Source organism: Alligator mississippiensis, chromosome 8 (assembly GCF_030867095.1).
Source record: "Alligator mississippiensis isolate rAllMis1 chromosome 8, rAllMis1, whole genome shotgun sequence".
NCBI lineage: Eukaryota > Metazoa > Chordata > Crocodylia > Alligatoridae > Alligator > Alligator mississippiensis.
Window position 1 is genome coordinate 57,607,468 of NC_081831.1, and position 16,452 is coordinate 57,623,919.

The 16,452-nt window shown below is 40.0% G+C and overlaps 1 long non-coding RNA gene across 10 annotated transcripts in view; it reads left to right on the top strand.

Annotated features, from left to right (window-relative positions):
- Window positions 1–16,452, top strand: part of LOC109283272 (uncharacterized) — a 187,668-nt gene that overhangs the window by 140,298 nt on the left and 30,918 nt on the right. For 8 of the 10 annotated variants that reach the window (XR_009463966.1, XR_009463962.1, XR_009463958.1 and 5 more), the window contains one exon: window positions 13,886–13,979. The exons of 1 other annotated variant lie outside the window; for it this stretch is intronic. This is a non-coding gene — a long non-coding RNA (uncharacterized LOC109283272). One more of the 10 variants, XR_009463964.1, reaches the window with a different exon arrangement.

A 16,452-nucleotide genomic window follows, 5' to 3' on the forward strand; every position in this document is an offset into this window, starting at 1 on the left:
AACTCCAGGATGTCATCCTCCCACTGTACTTGGCTTTGGTGTGGCCACAGCTGGAGTACTGCACCCAATTCTGGGCTCCACAATTCAAGAAGGACATGGAGAAGCTTGAGAGAGTCCGGAGAAGAGCCACTCACATGATCAGAGGGCAGGAGAATAGACCTTATGAAGATAGGCTAAGAGCCATGGGACTCTTCAGTCTGGAAAAGCACAGGCTCAGGGGTGACCTGGCAGCAGCCTATAAGTACACAAGGGGTGTTCATCAGGATCTGGGGGAATGCCTGTTCACCAGAGCGCCCCAAGGGATGACAAGGTCCAACAGTCACAAACTCCTCCGTGACCCTTTTAGGCTGAACATAAGGAAAAACTTCTTTACTGTCTGAGCCCCCAACACCTGGAATAGGCTCCCTCCAGAGGCAGTGCAAGCAACTACTCTGAACTCCTTTAAGAAGCATTTAGATGCTTATCTTGCTGGGCTCCTGTAACCCTAGCTGACTTCCTGCCCTTGGGACAGGGGGCTGGACTCGAAGATCTCCCGAAGTCCCTTCCTGCCCTAATGTCTATGAAATCTATTAAATAAAGAGACTAGATAGACAAGGCAGGTGCTAGGACCCTGAGGATGCCTCTCCTGCTGTAGCAGGGAGAACAAACTGAAAGTGTCAGTGAGGAGGAGCCTGGTGATGCTTCCTCTTCTGCTGTGGCTGGAGCATGCTGCTGATTCCCTGAGCTGCCAAGGGCCAGATCCATAGGACTGATTGCTGACTCCTGATTCAGGGCCCTCAGCAATTTGCAGGGTTGAACTGAACCTCAGTTTAGCAAAGCATATATGCAACTGTTGTTAGGGATAGGGATAGATGTAGCCACAGGTTTAAAGTTAAGACTTAAATTCTTTGCTGAATCCAGGCACTCAGCTTTTATCATTAAGTACTTGAGTAGTGCTGGTGCCTCACTTTTCACTTCAAAATGTGAAAGCATTACTTAAAAGAAAGAAAAGTGTTGTTTTGGAGTCATAATAGTGTGGAGCTGTGAGAGCAGTAAACTCCCTGCCCTTTTACAACTCGATATTTATTATGCCCAATAACTTAAAGGGAACCAGATAATATAATTTAGAAACATCTAAAAGAGAGAAAAAATCATTCTCAGCAGACAGCTCATATGACAAGTTTCTGCCCAGAGTGAATTTTTATGCTTGAGTTATAAACCCTTGAAAAATGGGGATCCTAATGCAAACGCTGACATAGCTTTAACTAAAGCAGCTCTAGTAAGTGCTGCTATAATTATTTGCTCATTAATTACAAATTTTGCAAGACATGAGAGTAACACAAATTGGAAAATAGGAATAATTATCAGTAATAATGCCACAGAAGCTGGACACATTGAAAGTATCTTCCTCTTTAAATTTAATAATAGCAAGACAGCTAGGAAATTAATAAGAAATACATAATTGAAAATTAACCTTGCAAATCTGCTGTTAATAAACCATGGTACTCTTGCATTACAATAATTTTACAGAGCCCTTAATTTGCATTTGAAGTACTATCCCAGGTAATACTTTGTGTGTTTAGAACAATCTGTAGGTGTTTGGGTTTTCAAGTAAAGTGTAGAGGGTGGATTTTAGCACAGGTGAAGGTTTTGGACCAGGGAATAATGTATTTGCTGTGTATTTAAAGGCCTGAGGCTACGCATTTTTAGAGCCAGAATGACAGGCAACTAAAAGTACAATGGTGATCTTGTGCCTGCAGTTATGCCTGAATGCTGTTTTGTTATTGTTGAATTACAGCATTGTAATGTATGGTGCTTCACTCTCATTTTGTTTCACATTTGAGTAAATATTCCAGTTTTGATGATATTGCACTATTTTTTACTATTTTGTTGGCACTTTCCTGGAAAGTGGATTCAGTCACCTAGTGACACTTGTGATTATTCAGTGAGCTAGTGAGATATATGTAGCACACAGCCTTCAAAGTGTTAGGCTACAGGGGATGTCTTCATCCTGGTATTTAGGGAGGCCATTTAGTCTATCGGACTAAGCGCAGAGCTGGCACCTTAAGACCTCATAGGCCAGCTTCTCAATTAGTGTAAATCAGCATAACACTTCTGGTTTAATGAAAACACACTAATTTACATTAACTAAATACTCACCTCAGTACTATACCACAAATATTCAGCTCTGGCAGGGTTTTTCTGTTTCAACAAGTGTAAAATAATACTTGCCTAGCTCCATATTATGGCTGTTGATGATTGATTGATTGATTGATTGATTGTTTGTAAATATAGCACCACTGCTATGTACATTATATAGTATGTGTAACACATTATTTGATTGGTTTTATATATGGATATAACAACTAAATAGTATTGCCTTTTATTCTCAAATTTAAACTACTGGCCATCTTGAATTTTGTTCTATGCCCTTTCCTTATAACAAACTTTATAAATATTGTATTTTGCTATTCCCTAGTATATATCCACAATGAATGTGTACATGTATAGCACGTAGATTTATGCAGGATTTCAGAACTGGGCATAGAAAATGGATTTTAAAAATTTATACAGAAACATATAGCATTGAGCATCATAGAAGAACATAGTCCATAGACAAATGGGTTAAGTGTACTCTCAGACAAGGGCTTCTGCATCATTCCAATGCCCTCCTGGACTGCAGATAAAATGTTGGCTTCATTGTCCAAACCCACAAATCCTAGGAAGAGGCCATCAGGGGTCAGCAATTCAGCTGTTTGTCTGTTCATTGTATGTAAGAGGTTAGCAGCAGTGTGCTTTTTGTCCAGAGCCAGCAAAAGCAAGAACAGCTTCTTTCTGAGAACTCTATGGATCCCCTGGTAGTGAGAGAGGAAGGGGTTCTGAAAGAAACCTAGAAAGCAGTCACTGTCATTTAGTCTTTGATTTGACCTTCTGTCGTTTATCTGTTATCTACATTGCTGATCATACAGTATAACTTATGGCCTTTTGTCATTTCCTTCCATGACACTATGCCTAGTTCAGAGACTCCACCAGTGAAGACATGTTTTTGTATTGGCATGTTATACATAGGCGTAGTGCTGACTGCACTATAACAACAACAACAAAACACTGCACAAGAATAAGTTTCAACTCATAATGTCCCAGTAGGGTAGGTACCTGTGGAGCTGTGAAAAGCTCAGTGGCTGCAGTTCATAGGAGGACTGAGGGCATTTTGTTTTTGGTTGGCCTGTGTTCTCACCCCCAGAGCTTCTCTTTGAAATCTGAACCTGAACAGTCAAAGTGAAAGTTAACCATAAATGCCAAGTTTTTCCTGGTTGGAGTCCAAAACCATACAACACCATCAAACCAGCAGGTAAGAGTATATTTGCATGCAATTTGGTTCCAGTTCATCTACCTCACTGCAAGTGGGCCTGGTTTTAAGAAGCTTAATTAAATCCCAAATGAGGCGAGTTTTGTTTGGTCTAAGGAATTTCATTTTTAACATTTGCACACCAAAATATTTGTGCCAAAGCTGAATCCTGGGCAGGACTGGAATCTGTTGGACTGGGAATACCAGAACCTTCAGTTGGTTTCAGGCCTCTCCCGCAATTAGAGGCAGCTTCCCTATGGATCTCTTCAGGGAGTTGGAGACTGTCTGATTTTTGCGCCTTGCCATGACAGAACTGTTGAAATTCCTGCATTTGTCCATCTGATACCAGCCCTACTAGGGAGAAGGATCTTCCCCTGAATCAAAGTGAGAGAATATGAAAGCTTTGAACCAAGAGAAGCAGAGAGGCTACATGCCAACTGCTCTCCCAAGAAGCAAGTGGGCAGAAGGAGACAGGGAATAAGCAGAGACCTAAGTCTGAACTCCCTTATTGCTGAGGAACAGAGTATGTTGCACAAAAATGCCTTTCTCCCTGAAATAGGGGAGCCCCAGGAGGAACTGTGCCAATGAATGATGTGTCTGAGACCCAAAATGTCTCAGTGCTCCCCTTGACTGTTGTGGACATATATAGTGTTCCTTATCCAAGCAAGTGCCTAAATGCAAAATCTAGCTGCAAGTAAACAATTTTTAAGAGACCAAGGTCCCAAAGAGCCTGATTCTGAGAAGTGCTAAGAACCCACAACTCCACTTGGCTTTAAACATGCTAATAGCACTTCTGTCTCTCTCACTATAGTATATTAACTTTTTAAACCTGCCGTCTTAATTCATTGATATGCATTTTTAAAACACTAAAAAGCAACTGATAATTCAAAGTGTGATACAGGGTAAAAAATGTTAATACCTTTAATCGATTGACGCTAATTAATAGAAACTGAACACTGTTCACAACCTTAGCAAAATACTAATGGTGACATCACTGAGTCTGGGGTCTGCCAACCTGAGTTACAGTACTGGAATGACAATGGAATGATTTAACTGTTATGATCTAATTTAATATTTCATACTTAAAATGCAGTCTAACCTGTAATTCAGGTTTATGTGAAATGCATATTGTAGAATCACCTTAGAAAAGATTCTGACACAGAAACTTTGCAATTAAAGGAAATGTTCATGAATGACACCCTTACCATAACTTCTTAAGGTTGATGGAAATCCTTTTCGAATGAAAATTACTGTTGAATAGCTTTTATTATAAAAAGGGAAAGAGAAAGGTCTGGAATGCATTCTAAAGCTTTCTGATACGGACCCACTGAAAAAAACCAGCACATCACTTGGATGGAGCAGAAAGAAAATTGCAATTTTTAGGATTCTGAAACCATAAAAGCATCATTCTCACAACAACAAAACCAACAAAAATACAGCAGGAGCTATGGATTTTAGATTTAGACCTCTTAGCTACAATTTAGCCACCAAGTTGCTTTATAATAATGGTGCCAAAGTGCTGTCAGCCTGGCTCCATATACCTAGTGAAGAAGATACTGCATTAGGTGTGAAAATGCTCTTGTATTCCTCCTCTTCTGTTTGACTGTTTTTGTAACGGGGCAGGGAAACGGGGCAGAGGAAAAGAAAGAAAAGGCACAGACAGCTTTCTTGTCCCTCGTGAACAATTAAAGTGGGATAAGATATGATTTTCCTTTACCTCATGTATAGATTCAAGTTGAGAAATCCAGTTCACCATCAAGAGGAAACAATGTTAATCTGTCAGGTTGGCTTGTCTCGGGGAAAAGAGCATGGTGGGGTTTAGAGCTTGAATCTCTAAATCAGTGATCCTCAGCCAGGATGCTGTGGTACCCTGGGGTGCCATGGGATCCTTTCAAGGGTATTATGAGATGCCACACACTGTTAGGTGTACAAACATTATTCGCAGTTAAACCCAGAGATTCAAATAGGAGTTCATAGTATTAAAAGCATTCTGAACTACTGGAGTCTTTCTGAGCTCTTTGCAACAGAAAAATCGTTCTTTTATTTTTCTGTAGTAAAAAAAAACAATGAAAACTAGGAGTTGGCATCTTCTAAGGAGTGCCTTGAGCAGTGGTTGAGAACCACTGCTCAGAATGAACCTATAGAAAAGGATGTGCCACTATCAACTACTGAAAATGCATTGCCCAAAATGTAAACACATTTGCCCATTTCTGGTTTCCTATCCCAAAGAAAGAATCTAGAATAACTTGGCTTTTTAGCCTAATAAAATGATGGCTCAGAAAATAGTCACAGGGTAAATATCAGGAAGTGAGTCACACTTCTTAAGCTAAATGATTATGTTGGCATAAGAACAAGTGGGTATACATTGGCTACAAATAAATTTAGATTCGATTATAGAAGTTTTCTGGCCATCAGAGAAGTGATGTTTGGGAACAACATTCCAATAAGAGTAGCAGGAGCAAAAACCCTAACTTCAAGATGAAGTTTGATAAATTGAGGAGAGAAATTATATGAGATGGTTGTCTCTGTTGGTTAAGACTGGGATTAATGATAGAGGAGATTTTTTTTTCAGCCCAGTTCCCTATCATCCTAATCCTTTGGCTCAGTTAAGTGGAGGCAATGGGTCTGTCTACACTGCATCTCCCATGTGTCCTGGAAGTGCAACCCCATGGTCACTCCCACCATAGTTATTTCCCCCCACAGTATCTACTGAGACTTCAATCTCTGATGTGCTTGACAACGATCACTTGTGCTGTCCTTGAAGCACGTCCATCAGGTTTGGAGTGTGTGAGCAGCTGTGGGTAGTTGGGGCATGCTCAAGAGCATCCCTGCTAAAATATATGTAAGGCTGTAATGTGTAAAACAATGTGGTGGCTTCTAACTAAAGAAACCAGGTTCCAATGAGAGGTCATGCTCCACAAAGTTAAGGAATATCAGCTAGATTTTGATTCCTTCCCTGCAAAGAAAAATGGTCTGTGTTCAGTAAGAATGTTTCTTATTTGTATCTAGGTCTTGAAGCCAAGCTCACTAGCTCATACTTAGCCATCAGCAACCCAATTTATTGTAAATAAGATTTCATAAATTTCATAGACTTTCTGGGTCAGAAGGGACCTCAGCAGATCATCAAGTCCAACCCCCTGCTCTGGGCAGGAAAGAGAGCTGGGGTCAGATGACCACAGCCAAGTGTTTGTCCAGTCTCTTCTTAAAGACCTCCAAGGTCGAGGAGAGCACCACCACACTTGGAAGCCCATTCCAGATTCTGGTAACCCTTACCATAAAGAAGTTCTTCCTAATGTCTAGTCTAAATCTGCTTTCTGTCAGTTTGTGGCCATTGTTTCTAGTTACCCCACGGGTGCCCTGGTAAACAGAGCATCTTCCTATTCCTTGCTGCTCCACCCCCTCCAATTTGTAGATGGCCACCAAATCTCTCAGCCTTCTCTTATGGAGACTGAACAGATCCAGGTCCCTTAACCTCTCCTCATAGGACCTATTCTGCAGGTTCCTAATCGTATGAGTGACCCTTCTCTTGACCCTCTCAAGGTTATCCACATCCCTCTTGAAGTGTGTCGGCCAAATATGAATTCAGTACTCCAGCTGTGGCCTTACCAGTGCTGAATAGAGGGGAAGTATCGCCTCTTTAGACCTGTTCATGATGCACCTGTTAATGCATGATAGAGTGCGGTTAGCTCTATTGATCATTTCATCACATTGTCAACTCACATTCATCTTTGAATTAGCTGTGACTCTGAGATCCCTTTCTGCTGCTGTGCTGCTTAGAAAGTCATCCCCCAATCTGTATGTATGTTGGTGACTCCTTCTCCCTAGGTGCAGTACTCTGCACTTATCTTTGTTAAACTGAATCCTATTTTGTTCTGCCCACTTTTCCAGCTTATCCAAATCCTCCTGAATCTGCTTCCTGCCCTCCAGAGCATCTGCTTTGCCCCATAATTTGTTGTCATCCATAAAGTTGGACTGTGTGCTCACTGCAACCTTGTCCAAATCACTGATGAAGATATTGAACAGCACTGTCCCGAGGACTGAGCCCTGGGGGACACCACTACCCACATCCTTCCAGGTTGATACCAACCCATCCACTACCACTCTCTGGGTGCATCCCATTAGCTGCTTTGCCACCCACCTGACTGTAAAATCATCTAAGTCACAGCCACTCAGATTTTTTTGTGAGAATGGGATGTGACACCATATCAAAGGCTTTTTTAAAATCCAAGTATATGACATCCACCTTGACTCCTGCATCTAAGCAGTTTGTGAACTGGTTATAAAAAGAAACAAGGTTTGTTAGGCAGGATCATCCTGCTTTAAATCCATGCTGGTTGCCCTTCAGCATTACTTTTCCTGATGGAGTCATACACATGTATTTCTTGATAATTTTTTCAAAGGTTTTCCTAAGGATAGAGGTGAGACTAACTGATCTATAGCTACCCGGATTCTCCTTCTTCCCCTTTTTGAAAATAGGGACCACACTGGCTCTTTTCCAGTCCCCTGGGACCTGACCTGAACGCCATGAATGCTCAAACAGTTTTGTCAGTGGTTCTGCTATGACACTGGCCAATTCCTTCAGCACCCTTGGATGAAGATCATTTGGGCCTGCTGACTTGAACACATCAAGCCACTCCAAGTGCTCTTTCACTAGATCAACACTAACCATTGGTAGGCTGGTGTCCCCCCTGTGCCTGTCTATAGTCCAGGAATTTCAAGAGTCCAAGATTTCAAAGGAATGTATGGTTACTCAATATCTCTGAAAATCAGGTCAGTTTATATTTAGGTGCTGAAGGGTGGAGTTCGGTTGCTAAGTTTGGGCTTGCCAAATTTGAAAACACTTTGTGAATAACTTTATCAAAATGGCCTTGTCAGTTCCATGAAATAGTGGGTTGGTATTTAAGGTTCCACAATGCAAAAACCCCCCATGTTTCTTAGCTGCAAGCATTTCTTTCTTTCAAATAACAGAATGGGAGAGAGGAATGCATACCCAAGGTTTAAAAATGTTCAACCTATTTAATAAATGTTTCATTATAGGCTTATTTTCATTCTGGAATAGATTCCCACTGCTCCTCAATACTAATAGTTAATTTTACAATATTTCCTCCAAAATTACTTTAAGCTACTAGAAACCATCCTTTGTTTGTTTATTGATAGAAAACCAGTAAACTGCTTTCTTCCTGTTTGGACTCCTATCCCCTGGACACAATGGGAATCAACACAATAGAAGGATTTGTATTACAGGCAACACAAGAACAATTAAAGTAGTGTTTACATTTACAAGGTTTGAGGATTTTAATTGGAGTTTATTTGTAAAAAAAAAAAGTTTATCTCACCTTATTTTTGATACTCTGTATTGTGTTATCCATGCTTACCACACAAGGGACATCTTTCATATAATAGTAGCATTTCTGATACTGTTCCAAAACTGCACTGTAAGTCATGAGAGCCCAGTAATAAATTTCTCCCTCTAGTGGCTGCAGAAGGAAAACTATAAAACTTGAAAGATAAACCATATTTTGTATTAAGCCTAAACAAGGCATATAAGGCAAAAAGGGTTGTATTATCCCCATCTTAAATGAAGACTCATGAATTTGCAAGTGTAATTTTTATAATAACATCTGCAACTTTTTTGATTTCCCTTGAGTCATTGAGTAAATTACGGAAGCAAAACTGAGGCAAGTGTGAGTGATGGTTTATTTGTCCTATTTATATTAAATTACAGTTAAATATAATATACAATTGAGAACAGATATTTTATCAACACAAATGCCATTGAATTCAGTGTATTAGATTCATAATGTGAGAAGAGTAGTAATAGCAAGGAATTGAGAGGAATCATAGTATGTTTATTGGTTAGTATTTCCTCCTCCTATTTCTTGTAGCAGCAGTGACCAGAGGATCTTCATCATAGTCACCTTTACTTTATTCCCAAATTCTATGTCTTCTAGATTGGATTGATCTCTCTTGCCTAAGTACAGTTACTAAAAATGATGCTTGTAACATTGTATTAATCTTAGCCTTTTGCTGCCAAAAAGTGTTATGGAGTGAATATTTTGGTAAATAATGGTCTGTGGTTGCTTTAAGTGAATTTTCAGAAGGAACGGACAGTGTTTTTTGTAGTGTGAGTGAGCGCGGAGAGAACACTAGGATAGCGCTGAGCAATCTCTAAGAAACTGCTTTTGTGAATTGGTTCAAATATAGTTGAGCCAAAACACTAGTCTAATTTTGTGAAACCATTTCCTGTTATTTCTCCCTGTGTTTTTTCAAATACTGTTGAATCATGGCCTATTTTTATTTAGCTAACGGAAAAAAGTTTTCAATGCATTAAAAACACAAAAATCAATTCCCACCATTAAAGCTTAGTGGCACAAGTGAGTGTCTTGCAATAAATCTGCATTATATGTGTGCTTTTTCTCACATCCTATTCTTCTCTTTTCTCTCAGTTCTGTTTCTCACAGCCTGTCAGAGTTGCCACATTGACACGGTAATATCTGAAACATCCTATAGTGCTGGAGATGGCACATAGCAGTCAATGAGATCATCACTGAAATGGAGTCATATAAATTGTGCTGATGACCCTTCTCTCTTTCTCTCTCTTTGGACTAAACTTAGGAAGGCTGGTGTGAGTGGGAACAGCTCCCACTGACTTCACTGAGAACTGTATCATTTTAGGTCAAGGTTCTCTCCTTACTGGATTTTTCTTCTAGCACTTCCTCAGTCAATCAACTTCTTTAACTTAATTGTCAATTAACTGGCAGAAGAAATTAATGGTAGAAAGGGAAAAAAACACCTACCAATATTTCATTAATAATAGGAGAGAAATCTTTATATTGGGAATGCTAGTCACCATTTTTTTAGTTTTCATACCAAGGTGTGAGAGAAAAGTTAATGCAGTCTCTAACACTGTTATATTCATCTGCTTAACCACTGACTGAACTAAACTGTAATCTTCCATCATGTAATTACCATGAACATACAAATCCATGAACATGCTGAAGCCTCACAAATTCAATAAGATATAAAATCCAGGCAATACAAAAACTATTTAGAATTAATGGTTTAGTCTTCACTGGGAGGACATGTTCCCTGACATTTCATCAAAGAAACATCCATCAGTGACAGAGAAGAAATCTGAATTTACTTGAATACTCCTGGCTAATGCAGTACAAAAAAGGTCTAGTCCATTTTTTTTATATTTCTACTTTCAGATGGGCCCTAGCCAGAAAGTCCGATTCTCTCTCTCTCTCACTCACACTCACACACATACACACCCACACCCACACCCACACACCCACACACCCACACACACACACACACACACACACTTCAACTTTTTAAACCTTTACTGAAAACACATGTTGGAAGTGAAAAGATATGTGGTCCTGCCAGGAGAGAGGGAGAGAGAACAGTTGTAAAATTCTGCTTCTCATTTGACTCCCAAGTTCTTCCCTCAAAGTTGATGAGTTTTCTGACCCATTGTATCATTGGTTTAGATCTATCACAGACAAGAGCTAACTCAACACCACGTTGCCCACTGTCCCTAAATTTACAAAGAGACCTTTAAAAAAAAAGGCTAAAAATGCCTTTACATAAAATCCATAAAAATGAAGCCATCCATAAAAAAAAACCAAAACGCTAAGGTACCAGAGCTTGATTGAAGCTCTGTTGTTGGAAAGAAGATGGAGGCAGTGCTGAAGTACAGACAAAGCAGAGCAATGCCACCTGATGTTTAAGTGAGAATGCAGCATCCTGAAGGGAGCTCTTGTCAGGGCTTTGTGGCTCATGGGAGTCTTTGTAGCTCTCTCCCCATTGCCTACCAACCATGTGCTCCTCTTGCTGCTGTTGTGTCCCATATACCTGTAACACATGGTATATTGACATATACCAATCAGATTGCAAGATGAATGTCTTAGATTATATAGTAACAGGGAAGGGATTGTTTCTTCCTCCATTTTTGTACAGCAGCCTGCATTCTAATACTTGATTCCTGCTTGGAATATAAGTGACTATTAATAATAAATGCATATCATTGTCAGGCTTTGTCAGAATACTCCCCATAAAACTTTTCTTCTTGCTGGGAAGATTTGAATCTATCAATCTGCTTTCCAAACTTTTTGACCACCACTAAGCAAGCAAACAAACAAATCTTTCAGCAGTTTTTATTTCTTTAGCCAGCATTTTGGCTTTCTGTAGTTCTAAGAGATCCCGTGATCTACTTTGCTAGCCTCATCTTGTTTCCATACTGCACCAGAAAATTCTGTTATATTTTATTTTATCCTCTTGTGAAAGTTTTCTTTCATTCTCTACCTATGCTTTTCTTATCACTTTTTATGCTCTCTTAACTTCATTATGCAATCATTCCAATCCTGCTCGCATTTGAAGTTTTATAACTCGTGTCTGTCTCTTTCTCACCCTTGATTACTTTTACACTTCTCTGTTCCTTCACACTAGCTCTTTAAAAAAACCTCCTTGTGCAATTATTGCTAGATGGCATGCATAACCCTTGGGCATACATTAATTTATCTTTGAACACTTTCCATTTCCCCTCTGTGTCCTTTCTCTCCATTACTTTATCCTGTTCAATTTCACCCTGCACTTCCTGCCTTCTACCAAATTTTGCTCTGCTGAAATCCAATCTACCTGATTTTTTTCAGTTTCTTAGTTGAACATTAATCCCAATCCTTAACTAAATTATAATACTTGTTGTTTAACTCATTCTCCCTCTCTTTTACAACACTAGCCTTAGTATTGTTACAAGATTCTTACAAAAATTAGCCCTTATTGTAGTTACTATTATTTTACAAAGTGTATGATTTTTATTGCTATTTGTATTAATAAGCACCTAGGAGCCCTAATCATTGTCCAGGAATCCATCATGGTAGGCACTGTAAGGAAACAATCATATGCAATGTCCACAAATTTGTTGCTCATTTTTCCATTCCCAGCTTTAGTTTCATTATGATGGTGGCCTAGCAAAGTACTTCAGCATGTGCTTAACTTTAAACACATGAATAATCTTTTAAACATGTGATTAAATGCTTTCCTGCTTTGAGGGCTGGAAATATCTTCAGGAAATTAAGATATTCCATACCTACAAGGTTGTATTTTCTTTCCCTCAGTGCTTTTTTTTTATCTCCTTCCCATCTCTTCATTATGTTAATTTCACTCCTTTATGAACTTTGTTACAATCTTAATTGCTCCTTTACATCATAGGTATTGTTTTTTAGTTCTGAAATGGGGTCCATGCTTCAGGTGATGAGTTCGGCCAAAAAAGTAATGAGAGAATAAATAATGGGTAAGGCTTTGTCTATTGCATTGGGGATCAAAAGCAGCAGAAGCTCTGTGCGAAGGTACTCTGCTTCATTTGCATAGTGGGAAGATGCTCTTGATGGCAAGTTTTGCAGGTCAAGGAGAAACATAAACAGTTTCTAATTAGAGACAGGATCCTTTATAAGACATATGACTATAGCTAAGAGAAGAGATTATTGAGAGAAACAATTCCAATACTACAGGGATGTCCTCAAGTCCAAAGGCAGCCAAAATTTCCAGGGAGAATTGCAAAACAATGACAGTTGCCTAGTGGTGGAGGAAAATGAGGGATTAAATTGAAGGAACCCAAGAAGCAAATCTAAGGCAAGACAAACTCCAGTGCATATACTGTAGGAAGTAACAAGGAAGGCTGAAGAAATCCACCCTATGGGCAATGTTAGAAGAAGCATGAAAAAACAGAACCACTTTATAGCCTAATGCCATAACTATCCCAAAAGAAAAAAAGAAGTGTTATGGGCAGTGCTTGACACATAGACTTCCAGGAAAGAGGAGGATGTCTGTAGTGTGACTTGAGTAGATGCGAAGGTTTCTAGTTTACAGGCAGTTTAATGATCTTATTCAATTAACATATTTCAACTGCTAGATCAACGAACAATTTGATTTGATTTGGATAGTGAAACTAGCTGTAACATAACCCTAACATCATAGATAAGCAGGAACAGTAGACTGGTCAGAAAACGTCATACTTGAATGACTATGAGTCTACCACTACCCCAGCTGTAAAGACCCTCTGGCGAGCTATGTAACCTCTGGCCCCAGCAAGTCAGCAAATTTGGGCAAGAATTCTCAAGAGAGAGTTAAAAAGCAAGAAGTACAACCTGCAAGAAACTTGGAGCAAGGAGCACAGCTTGGCAAAAGGAAGAAAGAATTTGGAGGAGTTACCTGGATGCTAGTATGTATGTGCCTGGCTGGAATCTACTGGCTATTGCAACGTCTCTTAATACAGAGCCAGTTTAGTTTTAGAAACCTGGAGCTCACTCATATTGTTAGGTAGTATCTGGTACTTTAAACCAGCTCTTAGTAATTTCCAGACCTTCTTTTCCATGTAAGATGATTTTTTCTTGCCTCAATGCCATGAAAACTCCTATCTCACTTGAATTTACTTTTTCCTACTCAATTTATGAATAATTATCAGTATATTTTAAATAGATTTAGAGTGCTGATGTTTCCTGAGTGTATATTGTTCCTGTTCTTCTACTTTTTTTCTTATGTTTCTTATATTAGTAGACAAGGGAGGTGCAGTCTGGGAAAAAAACAAAAACAAAACTCCATTGAATGACCTTCCTGTTACTTTCATGGTTTTGACCGTCTGCCTGAGGTTTTTTTTTTTTTTTTTTTTTTCCACTTAAGGTTATTTTTCTTCTCTCTACATCAATTACATATGTTCATTATTTATAATCTCTAAGCAATTATATTACAAATGATTTATCTTTTCTGTGGGCTTTTTCTAACAGAAAATGCTTTATTCTGTTAGACATTTCTGTTGGAGACTTTCAATTATTGACAAATTTGAAACCACAAAAATTAGTTCCTGATTATTTGATGTTTTTCCCTTTTTTCCCCCCAACCCTCACAGGACTATCAATAAAAGAAAAAGAAAAAAGTAGTAAAAAATTGGGGAGGTTAAATGAAAACAACAGCACTGTATTGTTGTTGTTGTTGTTGTTGTTATCTAAAAGGAAAAATGCCAGCCAAAACAAACAGTTTCTGGTTTTCCCCATTTGTCTTTCAGCTGAAAAGGAATTATTTCATTAAAATGCTTTGACCAAACACATTCTCCCCTTAGGAAACAAAAGTCCCTATAACCATTTTTTGTATAATTAATTCAAATGCAAAACCAGAAATAATATATTTTATTTACTTGACTAGCTTTCATTTACCATTTATTATACTGTACTGTACAGTAAAGTTTTTAGCACAAAGTGTATCTTTCTCTTTATTTAATTCTTATTCATTTAGTTGAGCAAATATATTTTTAAATACTATATAGGATCTTTGCCAAATCTAAGCATAAAGACTTCTCATGATAAACTTTCTCTAATAGAAGAATTAGCACTCTCACTGGTGGCTATTGGCTGTGTATCTTCTAGTCAGTAGTTCAACAGCCACCTGAGCCAAAGTACACTGAGATCTAAAATCAGTAACTTGACACTGTTAAAATATTTCCAAATTTGGCTGCACTCTGTCAGATTTCACTCCAGACCACCTTGTGTCATTTAATTCAATAGGATTTCAATCCAGACCACCATGTGTCATTTTAATTAGAAGATAAGAACAGGCAATTCAAAGCAGAGGCTGAGAGAAAATTGGAGAGGCACTCTATGTATCCCAGTGTATAAGTTCCTCTAAACAATAGCACAAAAGCTATAATTGGAAAAAAAAAAAAAAGATTAAACAGTAAATGAAAACAAGTTCTGAGGGTAAGTGTATGAAAAGGACTGTGCAGATCATACTGGGTAAAGTTATTCCATTCCCTGTAAATCAAAATTAGTTATTATCTGCTAAGAAAACAAATATGGTTGTATCCGCATTTATAATTTGACTGATATTAAACATTTCCCAATTAAAGTAAGTCTATTTTATATGGACTCAAATTGTCTGAAGGGGATTGCAAGTGTCTATATGAAGTTCTGTAATGCACTGAGCCCACTACCTATTATTTGTATGGAAGTAGCACCTCCCCTTAAGGACCAGAACTGCATTGTGCTGGATACTAGGGCTGTATGATGCTTTGGTAGCTGATTTGATTTGGAGGAGATTCAGCCCTATTCAGGGACTGAATCTCCGAATCCAGATAGAATCAGGAGACCAATTAAAAGCTCCAAATTGATTCAAAACATCCAAATTGTTTTGGAAAAGCTTTGGAAAGGATTTGGCTGCTTTGGAGATTTGGCCAGAGACTAAACAGGCAACTGATACAGCTGCCTCCAGCTGGTAAGTCTGTTGGGGTTGGGGCTGGGGCTGGGACAAGCTGCCAAGCTGGGGGGGCGCATTACATGGGGAGGAGGTGGGGGGACGCAGGATGCAGGTGTGGCAGAGCTTGGAGTGGGGGCTCTGCCCAACTGCTGCTTGTCCAGTTGGGGTGGGGAGGAGGGGGGCGTGATGCAGGCATAGCTCGCTCTAGGTGGAAGGGAGCAAGTGGCAGCAGGGCATAGCCCCCACTCCCAATGCTGATGTGCCCGTATCCCACACCCCTCACACCAGCTGGCAAGCAGTGGCAGGTCAGATCCCCGCCTCCCAGTGCTGATGTGGGCCTGGCAGTGCTGGGAGGGGAGCTATGCCCTGCTCCTACCCAGAGTAAGCCATGCCTGCATCACGCCCCTCTCCCCATGCTGGCTGGGCAAGTGGCAGCAGGGCTTACCCCTGTGGCTTCGCCCTGGGGCAGAGGCAGGCAAGGGTGGAGGAGTCATGGGAGAAGTCCCCATCCCTGCCTGGCCCCATCCCTTGCCCAGCCCAGCCTCCTGGCACTTAAAAAAAAAAAGGAAAGAAGCCCTGCACTCACCAGTTCTGGCAGCAGCAATGAGGGCCTCTGAGGGCTTGTGGCAGAGCCCCCTCATGCAGCATGGGGCAGTGGGGATCTCCCCCCATGCTTGGCACCTGTGTGGCAGCTGCCCCATGGTGTGGGTGCAGCATGGCTCGGCAGGGCACCATGCACTGTCTGGGAGCTGGGGCAGCTCTGGCAGTCAGCCAGAGCCCAGCACCACTCAGCCCCAGCAGCCCCAGCTCCCAGACAGCACATGGCACCCTACTGAACCATGCTGGACCTGCACCATGGGGCAGCTCCTGCGTGG